Here is a 14,977-nt window from a genome sequence, read left to right on the forward strand (position 1 = left end):
TATGTGATGTGTACTGTTTAACTGGCTGTCTAATACAGACTTTTGAGTTTTGGTTTAGGGAGAAGAAGCATTGGTTGACGTTTGGCATACAATCGATGATGGAAGGCCAAAAGGTCACTCTGTGGTTTGAAATGTTGGTCGATTTGGCTCGTGTGACAAACTGTTCATGTTTTAAGCAATTGTACTTTAGTTTAGCATATTCATTTAATTCCATTCACTCAGTGATTGTGGTTGGACATGGTTTACGGCAGATTAAATGAGGACTTCAGAGCCTGCGTCAACAGTGTCCGGATACACAGTGCCACTCAAATGCCTAATGAAGTAGTCCACCAATCATGGTAGCTGTTCTGGCCGTCCCCTGAATCAGACTCACTGACGTCTCAATGGATGAACTGCCATGTGCAGATTATTTCAAGTAGTCTAGCGCCATTTCTGACTTGTCATTCATGCTCCTTGGGGAAACCTTTTGTTTTGGTAATTGGTGCGTGATATATTTCCTTATTTTTGCCAATCTGACAAGCATAAACCTTAATGAAACCCCTTTCTATCAAAGCATGAAAAGGCTGAGTGAAAATATCACCAGTAAAGCAAATAGGCGATTTGCACGTGGTTTCCTTGCTCTTCTTCAACGCTGCCTCTCTGTCTGTCAAATGTAAAATCTGCAGACATGAGCTGGATTAACAGTTATTGTTCAATAAAGCGACAGGGGGCCAATCAGACAACCCACATCCTGTCAGAGGGGGACAATCACAACGGTGAGGTGAAGACAATAGAAGTTAAGCTTCATATCCATCAGTTACTGACCCATTGAATGGGGGTTGAGGGACAGCTACCTTTGAGAATGCCAATTAGAAAACAAGGCAGTGTAATATCACTACAGTATTGCCAGAGGTCTTGCAGCCACCATCAGTTATTAAATGACTCTGTCTTCTCTGTTGTGGCACAGAGGTGATGAAAGATGAGTTCCGTAGGGCTGCCTGTCATTGTGATTATATTCCTTTTGAATGCTTGATTGATCGAATCCCACCTGGTTAGTTGCGCAACATATAGGTACAAATTGTATGCATGGAATGTCAAGAACATGGAAACCCAGCTAATGCTTTAATTACAGGGATACGGACAAACAGTTGAAGCCCAATCAGTGCCTGTTCACTGTGCTTCACAGTATCACTTGGATAATGGGCAGCCTTCTTCAGAATATGTGTCACAGGTGTGTAAGGCTTTTGCTGTTTGGGTCGCTAGGCTCTTTTTGAATGGCAGCTTCCTTAGGACAGCTTTGCAGGAGTGGGACTTTTTCTTAATGTGGAAGCACACTTGGACCACCTCAGGCACAATCTTCCAACACTGTTTAAATGCCAGGCCTACTGAAACGCTAGCATGAAAGACACTGTCATTAGTAACAATTCATAATTTGTGATTTAATGTTCATGTAAATTATGAATTTAATGAGAAAAATACATCACTTTGATCATATGTTTAAGCGTTTCAATCATGATTTACAACATATTTTATTGACGTGTCATTAAACGGAAATTGATTAACTCAATAAATTCAATAAAGAAAATGGCTAAAAGAGGATTTTCATGAATTTAATAAAGAAATTAAGCTAATGGGAGTTTTAATGAACTGTGATAATCATCGTTGAATATAATGAAGGTATATATACAATCTGTTTCTACATGCGCTCCTAGTACTACTACCCCAGTACAGCTACCTGTACAGTTATAGCCAATGCTTTGCACTGTTGTGCATTCAGTGAACATCAGGCCATGTCTTTGCTCTTGGTTCAGACAGCAGACATAAATCTGATGATGAGGGGGGGATTCTCTAAATGCTAATAGTGTCTTTTTACAACCATGCGTACTCTTCATTTACCATGGCTCACCCTCCACCTAGAAATGAAGGGTGGTTTAGAGACACTTGTTTATATTCTGGTACTTTAAGGAAATAGGCTGGTAGATACTGAGACGCACGCTTGTACACTCACCTACACAGGACTAATTAAAAACAGTTCAACCTCTACAAAGGCAGTCATTCGTTTTTCGTATTATCGAGCTCAAATAGAAAATTGGGTTCAAAGTCAACATATCATAACCAAACCTGTCAAAGATGGATACTGTTGGAAAATAAATGAACCTCACTCTCATCAAGTTTATTTTCCTTCCTTCAGGCCTTAAACGATATCCATATCAAATATCTGCATATTACAGCCAGTGTTTCAAGAAACTCCTGAGTTCTAACAACAAGTAAGAAGTCAGTAAACAGATCGGCAAAGATATTAAACTTTGATATAGAAACATTGATGATGTCTTGGAGTTCACCCAGAGAGCCTTGTTCCTCCCACAAATGGGCACGCATATTCTTTGTAAACTGATGTAATTCTTTCAATTGGTTTCTATAGATGTGTTTATACCATTTGGCAAACAGACTTGTTTATCCATAAATACCAAAAAAAGACACGCACCACTCGAAAATAAAATTGCTACGTTTTTATTTTTTCATTTGATGATTAAGAAAGTGATTTATTCCCCTAGTCAAAAATTAATTTACTATTAGAGTGGGGATCTTTGACCCTGCGTAACAAAGTCACTGTGTCACTTAAATGGAGGTGGACAATCGCTATATGGCTCTATGTAGACCCAGCTTCCTACCAAGGACCCTCTCCTTCTGGGTCACTGAGCTGTGTGTGTGTGTGTGTGTGTGTGTGTGTGTGTGCGTGTGCGTGTGCGTGCACGCGTTGATGGGTGTGAGTAGAACGAGAACAATGTGTGTTTGAGCCTTTGTCGAGAGAGAATTTGTATCGGAGATATTCGGCAACCTGACCTGACATCCATCCAAAACGGATTCACATGCCCTCAAAGCCATGCACATACCGGCTCATACAATGAAAACAAACAATAGGACCAAACAGGACCCCCGCCATGTGAGACCACCCTAGGCCATGAGTCCCGCTAGCAGCAGCTCTGTCATCATCCGCAGCGGTTCCACTAACCCCTGACCCCGTGGCTGCCGCGGCTCTTCCATAATGCCTGCTTGGCTGGGGTCGGGGCAGGACATCTCTCAGGTGCAGGAGCCAAGCCGTCCATCTGACTGTGGCTACTGGACTGGGTCCCAGCCGAGACAAATACACCCCCTCGCCCAGCACCTCCCTCGCAGCGTGAAGACACCGCTTTAGCTGTGACAATAACCGTTCATGGCCACCGGCGCGGCGACAAACGTGCTGGAAACACAATCAGGCCTGTGAAAAGAAAAGAATACACCCCACTCCTCAGAACTAGAGTCAGGGTCTGGGAGCCTCCAATGCGTGTCTACCCAGCATTCAACCTGATATGCTCTACGGTATTTTACAGTATTGGGCAACTGGTGTGTGTGTGTGTGTGTGTGTGTGTGTGTGTGTGTGTGTGTGTGTGTGTGTGTGTGTGTGTGTGTGTGTGTGTGTGTGCGTGTGTGCGTGTGTGCGTGTGTGCGTTTGTGAGTGCGTGTGTGCGTGCATGCGTGGTTGCCTTTCTCTATCTGTGGTTGTGTGTGTTTGTGTATGTGTATGTTTATGGGTGAGTGCTCTAGATTTTACTAATTTATCCCCCTCCACACACACACACTAACTAATGCACCCATGCTATTGGGTGCTGTTCAATTTGCAGTTAGCGGAAAGCAAGTCCTTCAAGTGTTCTACAGTTGTTGTGCTACAGTGCCTGTGTGATCGCGGGCTCACTCAAAAGCTACAGCCATGGACGTAATGACTGAATACATGCAATGTGCCCCGACGGGCTTTCTGCTGACTCCCAGCTTGACTCTTCGCACCCGGCTATGCAGAACTGACGTGCCAACACGCCACTCGTTGGATGCAATGTTGCGACTTCTGTCGGAGGCCATGGGCAATTGCTTGTAAAGGCACATTCACACACCGTATTTACGTCTCTGTCAATTAGTCGGCACACAACTGTTGTGTGCATGTCAAAAGTCTTCAGGAGTACAGTGGTGTATGATGTCGAAGCTAGGCATACACTGTTTAGCGGGCAGGTCTACAAACACACACACTCTGACGCACGCATGCACATACTGGGTAGATGTTGACACACACACACACACACACACACACATGTGTGCGCGAAAACACAGACACGCTCTGGGACGACGCACAAACACACTCCCACACTTACACACCGAGACCTATAATGATGGCCGATCAGTCAAATGATGGATGGGTTGCCATGGTTTCACAGAAACCATGGCAGGAAAACGGCCACCCCCTTAATGTGTTAGGTCTGGGCTATCTCAAATAAACTAAAGTCACATAAACATGGATGTATTAAAGAATACACCCCAACAAATCATAATCCCCTTCAGTATCTTTCCATGATGAACGCTTATAACACCAGGGTGTGTGTGGATGTGTGGCGCGCCGTCTATGTCTTCCCGCGAGAAAGGTTAAGTTCCTGGGACACAAATAACACCATGTGTGTGTGAAGATGTGTTGAGCTCCTGGCCAACGGTTGATTTTGATGTCTGCTCCCGACAGGGTTAAGCTTTCTGGATCCATAGTATAACGCCAGGGTGATGGCCGCTGAGTAAACACACCCCACTCATTACTATAATCCTAAACCCAAAACACATTCTCTCTACAGCCTTTTTTCCAGTTCTGGGCAACTATAGGAAGATGGCGGTGCAACATTGTGGCCTCTGTGGAAGAGGAACCGTTCCATAAAAATATACATTGGGAAAACTATAAATATAATTCATATACTTATAAATGCTGTATTCCATTCCTGCCAAGGCTGTTTAAATAGATGCAACTGCAATCTACACACTGGAAACCTTAACCACTCATGTGTTGCCTTGGCCCATGTACCGCGGATCATTGTTCCTGCTGCATTGTCCCTACCACACTCCAGTGTGGCAAACGGACCGAATACCTGCCTCTAGCAGTGTCTCTCTGTGTATTTTCATTCCATCTGTGATGCTTCTTCCGATGTTAACAAGATACCCCAGAGTCCGGTGATGAAAAGCATCCACCCAGCATGACGCCCCCGCTACCATACGGTCACTGGGACTCCACGGTGTTCCCTGAGCCATTGGCAGCTTTAGGTTTGTTACACGCACACAGCATGACTTTGAATTATTTCTCTATCTTGGTTTCATCAGACCAAACCCTTCTCCGCAGGGCCTTGACACGATTCATCTTGAGTCATGATTTTCTTTCCTGACGTCCCTCCGTAAAGACCAGGTGTACACAGAGCCCTTGATATGGTGGACCGGTGCAACTTCATTTGTCTTTGAGCCACTAACCTCTGTGGCTCCTACAAAGTGATTTCTCTCTGTGACTTCCTAGAGTTGTGTCCTTCTAGTTTCTTTACCTTTAGTTTGAGTTTTGACTTCTAACTTTGTCTCTGCAGCGCCTTGGTGATGGGGTTCAACTTTGAATTCTTTACTCTTGCCCGAGCCTTGCAAATCCAAACATCTTATATTATTTGTACCATCTTTGGACCTCTCCATGTGTATATGTATATCAGTGAAAGCTTGTCCATTGTATTTCACCTCTGTTCATTGATATTCAGTGTTTGTGCTAAACCTTAGTGTTCCCTAAGTGACCAATTCCAAAGGAAAATAACGATAACATCCGAAATGTGTTTAATCAGCACAAGCTTCGATTTTTGCAGAGCAAAGGGGTTAAATATTTAAGCGAAAAGCAGCTTGAACACTATACTTCAGAGGTGACCAGGTTTCCTCTACCTTTCAAGACTAGCATTATTCATGTATGGTTACCTCCGTATGTTGCTATAGGTACACTTGGACTATGTAAATGAAACCGGTATTTAATTTGTATTCTGAGTTACACCCTCTGTTCTTCTATGGTGCCATGGGATGAGACCTCTGTGAAGAAGGAGGTCATTTGCGATGCCTTTGTGCTATCCTCCAAAAGGTGCTTAACAAGAAAAGGAGCTGCATGGTTTTCTATTAGAAACATAACGAATTCCATTACAACTGATTTGAACATATTTCTGTTAGACTTTGCTGTGAGTTAAGCAATAGACATATAGACCCTTTTTTTGTGCATCTGGAGAAAACCATTTTAACACAGAGTTATGCTTCAGTGGCTGTTACAGCACCGCAGGTTCAATAGAAGACGTTTGAGTAGTTGGCCAGTTCTTCAATTGCTGAAGGTGATGCAAGTGGAGTACAATGTACAGCATTATCAAAAAGAGAGCCAAAGCTATCTCCTCAGGGGGGGGGCAGAATGTAAAGAATTAGGAAACTACTAGGCAGTATCTGAAAGTAACACTTTGTGGCTTTCAATTGATTTCTTACAAAGCACACACCATTTCCCAACCTCTGCTGCTTCCTTCAGTGTATTCACCAAAGTTCATGAGAAAGGGATAACATGGACAAATGTATTGTTAACACACACATTTACTGTGGTGCACCATCACTGAATTGAACAAAAGTTATAGTCATATAGGATGTTCTCTGGTGTATCAGCACAAAGAACTAAATCTTCCCAGTGTCATTTGTTTACCTTTAGTCTATTTTGTAATGCCTGTCATCACACCTGACCAAAGATACCCAAGAATAGTTAGGGTTATTTCAAAGATTGATATTTCATCACAGTTCTGGTGGATACAACTCCTACCACTTACTCTTTACACGGAAGGAGTTGGACGTTTTTCGTTCAGAAGGGGTGCTATTAACCTCTGGCACTCATCAATGCTTGAACCTCAGTGGAAGTGGGTTGTAGAGGTCAGAATTCTAAGATTGCGGATGCGGACCCAGACGTTATTGGGGTTAAGGTTACATTTAGTTGACCTCTGTGCTTACAGTCTTGAGACTGTTTGTGTCACTCAGGCTAAAAACACACTGAAACCTGCAAAACGACTCCAGAGAGGGTTAGTAAGTGTGTTGCTCGTAAAGTAGAAATAGTCAAACTAATGGTTTCCACCAGTTTTTACCGATCTTATTGGACTCAGTCTCTTTGTCAATATATTGTCACTTTCAGACTTGAAATTAAAGTCTTAAGGTGGTTTGATTTACAATGTGTAAGATTTACAAATATTTTTATTATTTTCATTTATTTTTTATCCGGAGTCCATCTAAATACAAATGGTAACAATCCCATGAGTTACATTTCACCCTATACCTAATATATTATATTTTGAATTTTCACTCCAGTCTGAAGTAAAGCCTTTGGTTTACTTGTCGTTACTCCAGGGGCAGAGCGTTCCCTGTGTAGCTGAGTATAAAAAGATGGACATTAGCATACCCTACGACATAGTACTAGTGGTGCTCTCGCTTTGGTGGAGCTAAGTACATGCCCAGCGCCTTTGGCTGCGAAAAATACCTTGGTGAATGTGTAAGAAAGCAAAGGAAGGACAAGGGGTTGAACCAGGTTATATTCTGGAAAATGTAAGAGGTTTCACAGCTGAGTTTTGATACAACTCAAGTCGATGGGCTTGGGTGTATTGGTTTGTATTGAGTGAGTGCTGGCAACACAGCAAATGGGAGCGGCCATGTTCAGAGAAAAAGTGTTCACAATGCTGCTGTTTTTCTTATTCTGCCGGTTAAATGTTAACAACTAGCTGAACAGAGGCGGGAATCTTACACAATGTCATATTCAAGCCTGTTTTCTGCCTGATTTGATTCAGCGTTGCCAAAGGTCAAATACCCTCAAACTGAGGGGGTGTGTGTACAGTGCACACTTCATTTTGGCCAAATTCCACATTCTTTATTCGCAGAATGTATTAATAATCCTTGTTTATGAGTTTCTAAACAAAATGACCACCTAACCCAGACGAAGAAACCGATGTGGAATGAATGGCTTTATTAGACTACAGGAAGACAACTGGCACGCACACATCCATCCATATCAACTGACAGTGGTTGCCGTGTCGCAACATTCAGTTCCTGCTTGGCCAGAACTGCAAGGGTCTCGTGTGGTCCTCAACACCTCAACACCTCCTGGTCAAGGGGGCTCACCAGCGCCTCTTCTTCCCGAGGACCATATTTGGTCTTACGGTGCTGATTTTACTTTGAATTGCTTGCGCAAGCTTTTTGTTGACGAAGTCCGCCTTGACGAGGAAGTTTAGAGTCTATTAGATCATTTCAGATAATATTTGTATAGTTTAGAATACATTTAATGGAATCAATGTGAAGTTGTACGATAATTTAATCCTCCCTTTTAGTATACTCTGTTCGCCAAGCTTAGATGTTGTGGTGGTAACAATAGAGGCAGATGTATAACCCGAGTCCATAATTATAATAATTATAATAACAAAAAAGCGGAGGCATTATGCTTTTATTTTCCCATGCTGTTCCTGTTTGTTTTGCTGCCACTATGGCTAGAGAACCCTGCAACGATTTAGCATGAAGACTAATGACATTGGTAACCATGGAGGAGATCCTCAATCACCCATCAATCCAGCATAGCAGCTGCACACTGTCGGTCGCCTTGGAAGCGGCTCCTGGTTATGCCGCCACACTCCGTGATGACCGAATGCTGCCACTTGCATCTGTCTCTTGTTAGAGGCATGCTTTAATCAACGTCTGCCATACCGTCGGGACCGGACCTACTAGTGGGCGCTGCCAGTCTTAAGGGCATGACTAGCACAGCGACCTAGCGAATGGTCTAATGCGCACACATGGTTGTCGGCTGTCTTTGACGATAATGTGGGGATTCATAACCAAAAAAAGAAATGTATACAATGGTACATATCTACACTATCTCACACAAGGACATAGGTGAAAACATGGACAAACACTTATATACACTTAATATCAAATTTAATCTAGTCTTGTGTTGAGTGCTAGCCATTGCGCTATATCTATTAGCATCAGGTAGAGCCGGCGGCTATGCGTCGTCGTCATCGCATCCACAGGTGAACAGCGCTCGGAGCTCAAGTGAGAGCGGAGCGGGGAGACGCCAGCCAAGTCTCCTCTCCTTCTCCCCGAGTGACACCCAGTGGTGCTCTGCACCTCAGAGGAAGAAAGGGTGGGGGTAGCCTGCAGCAGGATTAATGACGGGGAGACAGAAGGGTGCCTCGGGGCTGGCGAGGGTGGGCGGGTTATAGACTGAGCGGAGGGCGCCCAGGGAAGAGGAAGGAGATTAAAGGAAGCAAAGAGACTAATGTGATCGGGGTGGAGGGAAACGCAGAGGGAGATATGCGCACCACCACGAGTTGAAGAAAGGGGACAGAGGCAGAGGGAGATGTGTTATGGATTGAGAGCATCAAGGTTAACGTCTTTACCTCGTGGGGGAGGGGGATGATGCCGATTGAGGAGGAATATTTGAATTGGACGTGCGTCAATTCGTCGTCATCGGCCCTTTTTGCGCACGGTTTCCACGCTCCCCTTTGTTTTCCCCTGGCTTCTGTCACATTCAGGCCGGTCTCTGCACACTCCTCTCTCCTGCTGCTTGCGTAATGATCAGCAATGATGTGACAGGCGCTGTGCCTCATGTGCCATGTATGCGTAGTATGTCTCTTAATGAGGATATCTCTGTGCTAACAGCAATATGGTAGCGGAACAGGTCCAAGATGCTTGCATGTGGCAATAAACATTTTTTGGTATCCGTATTTATTTTTAGCAGTTTTCTGTTTGTTTGGAGGTGTAACCAAAATCTATGTTGACCCTTTGTTGGATTGAAGAATAATAATCATCATATCAAGAGAAAATATTTATAGGTACATAAAAAGTTGCAACAATTACTTCCCTGTGCCATTCTTCGAATTTAGGGATTTGATCCAAAGTGGCATACAGTTTTTTGTTGTTGTTATTTTTGTTGGGTGTCATTGATGAGCAAGTAGGGGTTAGGCATCTTCACGGATCAAGGATGCATGCCTAACTCATTAGCATTTATGTATATTGGGGCCCAAGATATTATTATTCTGGGGCCCAAATATTCAATTTTCTGCTTAGGTTTGTATCCCTCTACTATGATGCAATGCTAACTCACACATAGACACCTGGCCAAACTGCTACACTGTGTTGGAAGTTGTCTGAGGTATAGCCCGTCTTTGCCTCGGCTATCCGGCTAATCAGTTGCTCTTTTCAGGCTGTGACTCTCCTGTATCCAGGTCTCATAGTAAGATAGCATGTAGCTGTGAGCGGGAGAGCAAGCGGGTGCCAGTCGCTACGAGGCCATCTAACGGTCGTCTCTGGCTGCCGCCGTGGCACCGGAGGGGGCCAGCTGCTCTTGCCCAGTTATTGGGAACACTCTCACTGTGCTCCTCCAGTCATTGTATTTGAGATGATTTTGTTATTTCACGGAGGCAAAATGTCCCTCTGTTACCATTTTGTGGTGCGTTTATTAAAACTTGTGGTGCGTTTATAACACTTATTCCGCCTCACTTTCTCTGCACTCTCTCTTTTGTACTCCGGCCTTTGCGAGATAAAGTCTTGATGAACATGTGGGCTCAAGCTGAATGTCATCCACGGTAACCGAACATGGTTTTATTGATGTGGATGAACATGGTTGTATTGCTGGGGAGGGTGTATTGACCTGCTCCAAACCACCTGATTGTCCGCCTAGATGATTGCCACTGCTCTTGGCTCATCCATTATCATCCCATCACTATCATGTCCTGCCATAGAGCCACAAACCTCCGCTGCTAACCTTAGTCATTTATAAATGTCAGAAGAGAGCCCATTAGAATAGGAGAAAGACTTATTTCATAAGATCGGCGAGGATCACATGCTTGAATGTAGTTGGTTAATGCGTGAGCAGCCCTTCCTCTTCGATTATAATATGGAATCATTTAAACATGATAATTTCAATGAATGCATTGCAATACCACATTGCAATGGCCACTGCCATTTTGGGAGCATATGGCACTGGAAAGTTATGACAGTAGTAATCGCTATCAAGGGACATCTGCATATGAATGAAGAATCTGTCAGCAAAGGGACAATATTTTGGAAGAGGCATTCTGGTTTGGGTTTGTTGTTATTGACCTATCTTGTTTGCTCAGGCTTTGGTTGCTTCTGGGTAAACAGTCCGAGTGAATAAAAAAAATCACATCTCACCGTGTAAACTGGCTACTTGTGAAACATGCCGTTGTAGAAGATGTCTATCAACTCCTACTTGGAGGTGCTAATCTGACTGTAAACATTGTCCGGTGCGCAGAGGAGCAAGTCTTGGCCCAGACATCCGTTATCTGCCTGCACTGGAACCAGTTATATTGATCGTTCTACCCAGAGGTAAATCCCCATCAGACGATAGCTGATGCTGTCCTAGATTGTGTTGAAAGTAATGTTTTTTGGTCATTATTTAGTAAATAATCTTGAAATTATTTGTTATTACAGGGAGACATTTTGGTGTTTGATACTTCCAATGCATTCCCGATGCAAACCGTAGGAAAACAAACCACAGGTTGCGGTATATGTACATTGCTTTAGGAATTGACAGTACAGCATCTCTATTTAATCCTCTCAATGTGGGAGAGGATTGCCAACAAAACAATGTTCCCTACCAGATCTCTAAACAAAATGCTTCTGGTTTGAAAGTGTGCCCCTCTGATTAGGGATGGGTATTGCCAGGTACCCCACAATTCAATTAAATTACGATTCTTTAGGTCTTGATCCGATTCGATATTGATTCAATTCGATTTGATATTGACCCAATTGCATAGATATCGATTCAATAATGCGTGCAGATGACAAAAATACCAAAATATTATATAGAACTAACCATTTCAAAATGAGTTCACCATTTCATTGTGCTTTAATTAGCAAAAAGGGAAACAACATTGTATAGTATTGGAATACAACATTGTATAGTATTGTGCCTGAGCTTAAGTTGAAGCATAAAAGTAATAATCATAACATGGACACATGTAAAGTGCATGTCAATTTAGGCATACTCGGTTCTACATCACAATGACTTTCTTTTCTTTTTTTTTACGGAAATAATCGATTTCACCTCTGATGGCGTCTTTCTGGTGAGGCAGGGCCGCACGCCATTGGGTTCCGCCGGTGCTCGGGGATCGGCTCTGACCCGGCGGTGCGCGCGGGGAGCGAGCTGCGGAGCGGCAGCGCGCTGTTCCGGAGGTTTGGGGATGGGAGCTCTGGGTCTCTGCTCCTGCCTCTCCCCGCTCGGGTGGCAGCCTCGTGGCCATGACGGGCCGCTCTCCCAGGGCTTATAGTGGGATCCCACCGGGAGGGGGGCGTCCCTCCCCAGCACGTCTCCAAAAGTTTTAATACAAACACCTTGAACCAAGGTGAAAACCCATTCAAAACTCTGATCTTAACAAAAGATGTGCCAGTATAATGTGTTCCACTAGACCAAAGTGTGGGAAATGTGATGTTTTTTTTAAGTATCAATAATTTGCTCTGTTGTTTGTGTGAGGCACTGCATGCCTGTTTTTAAATACCACCTTGTGTGAGTCCGCAGGGGCACATGATAGAAAGATAAGCTCAATCCAAAAGCTTTTCATCCTGTGTGAAGAGAGAGATGCCCGCAGGGATGATGTCTAACTTAGGAACAATGCATCTGCAGCTCAGATCTCATTAGATTATGCTGCTATTTGTGAAGGACCATGTCGAGGAGCGAGGCTCTTCTTTCCGAATACGAGCAGAGGTACAGTGGAAATTATGCATATTCAAATAGGCCCGAGTCCAGTTATTACACTGGGACCACACAATTCGAGAGAGAGCAGTCTTTATTAAAGGTGACATTATATCACCAGGAGTGAGTTTGATAGCCGTTACAAGGCTTTTTGAAAATCTGCCTCTTCTGACTTCACAAGTGGGCGTGTTCACCTAGATATATATCAAGGATAGATGAGCAACGTATGCTACAATCCACTGGGTACGCTGGTAGACTGATCTATCCAGCATACATCTAGGTGGACACGCCCAATTGTGATGTCAAAAGATGCAGATTTTCAAAATGGCTTGTATCGACTAATCGCACTCACACCTGGTGGTATAATATGTCAACTTTAACTAAGTTATTGTCAGTGCGTTGGAGTTGACACATTCCGGGAATTTAATTGAACGTAACATTTGGCTTGTGATGAGGCCGTTTGTAAATGTATCCACATTCAAGTGAGATGATAAAAAAAGCTTTGACTTAGGGTTTTCTTCAACAGAGGACTAATTGAACGGTCGCCCGCATGGTTCCTGAAAGTGTCAGCAAAAGATAAGTGAGGCATGAGACAAGAGAGAGAGGAAAAGTTTTTTCCAGAGGCAGGCGAGGCAAAATGTTCTTGACAGCTAGCGAGGGAGAGGGCTCTGAATTTAAAAAGCCACAGAGCATCGGGTGTCTTTGATCTCGTCTTTGTTTGACGCTATCCTCTCAGGGAGCTTAATAAAAACTTTGTCTGAGGTCTGAGTAGCTCTGGCGCGATGCTTACCCTAGGGTTTACCTCCAACCACCCACCGCACATCTGGACCCACCTGCTCCTGGGGAGGGGAAGGGCGTGGCATGTTGTGTTTGACTATCTTTGTGCGTGCATGGTGCACACAGATGGATCAGTAAGCACGGAAATGTACAAGTCTGCATTTGTTATCGCTCTGGACTATATGGAACGCCTGATGTGCCGATATTAAATAAATAAATACATCATTAATTAATGTGTGTGTCTGGGAGGGTGGTGCGTGTGTGTGTGTGTATTCATGTGTCTAAATGTGCGTTTAAATGTAACATTTAATTGTCTCTTACAGCAAAATGTAGATGTTATTCATCGTCTTATGTGCAGTAGCCATACTTATAGCCAGATGCTCATGCTCAAGAAACCACAATTGTAGTCATACAGTACTCAAAAGAAAACCCTGCTCTACATTTTCCTGCCCGCCTAAGTAGAACTAATGTGTGAATGAATTCATATATTAATAATGTATACCACAATGTGCCTTGCACCAGAATCTCAAGTTAGTTCCCTGATATGTGTGCCTCATTTCTTATGTCTCATGTTCTTCTGCTTAATTTCTTAATTTAAATCCTCTGGATTTATTCAGATGAGTCAGAATTATTTATTTGTAAACGTTTGTTAGAGTTAAAAAGAATATACCCTGACACTTTGACGAGTTGTTTGAATTTGAGACATTTGAGTAACTGCTGGCCAGAAAACGTAGTTGGCGCACCCCATCCATTAATTATTAAATAAGAACGTGGTTAATTGATTGGCTCCAGCATGGCTGACTGCCCATACAAACGTGTGTAAGAAACTTGGCTCTGGAGCCTTATATGCACAAATTGACAGACTTCCCAGAAACCTTTCACGCAGTCATTGATTTTCAATTAAGTGTTGCCTACCGGTTTGCTAAAGACATTCTTATATTTTATTAAAAAAGCTACTGAGGTTGAGTAGTTTTCAGGATTTGTGCTATTGAAACCAAACCAATGGTTTGGAGGAGAGTGTTTTGCTTGTACATGTGTCAACTGGAAGATATTAGATGTGAGATGTTGTGATCTTAACCCTAATCAAAACAAACTGATTACATATTTCCAAATTGAGGGTTTCAAACGTGAAAGTTGTCCATCCAACTATATTTGAATACTAAGCTTGATTGAATCTTCAATGCTAAATACTTGTAAATTATGTTCATCCATTTCTAACGCAGTTCACAAAAAACACAATTATCACATATTTCACAATTTCCCCTGTCGTGAGGTTGTTTGCATGAAACCTGTGTTTAAGATTATGTAATGTATCCCTGTGGCTAATTTGAGCATTTCTCATTTATTCTTTCATTTGGAAATGGAGTTGCATTTAATGTATATATTACTTACAAATCAGCATTGGAAATGTTAAGGCAAGGAAAAAATTAATGCAGAGGGTGGGTTATGTTCACTGCATACAGAAGTTTGCTGGCAAAGTATGATAAGCAAATCAAATATAAGCTTGGATTCAGCTGGTCTATGCAAAAGGACACTGCTTTGGCGCGTGTTTAGTTTCTTTGTGGAAATCATTTCCATCCCGTCAAAGTTAGCCGTCTAATTGCCAACAGCTGGGCACACAATGTTTGTTCACAGTGGATAAGCAGC

At 43.1% G+C, this 14,977-nt stretch overlaps 1 protein-coding gene across 1 annotated transcript in view; it reads left to right on the forward strand.

Annotated features, from left to right (window-relative positions):
• Positions 1-14,977, forward strand: part of LOC130392767 (inactive N-acetylated-alpha-linked acidic dipeptidase-like protein 2) — a 154,567-nt gene that overhangs the window by 103,435 nt on the left and 36,155 nt on the right. The gene's annotated exons all lie outside the window — the stretch shown is intronic.

The sequence above is a fragment of the Gadus chalcogrammus genome, chromosome 12 (assembly GCF_026213295.1).
Source record: "Gadus chalcogrammus isolate NIFS_2021 chromosome 12, NIFS_Gcha_1.0, whole genome shotgun sequence".
Taxonomy (NCBI): Eukaryota; Metazoa; Chordata; class Actinopteri; order Gadiformes; family Gadidae; genus Gadus; species Gadus chalcogrammus.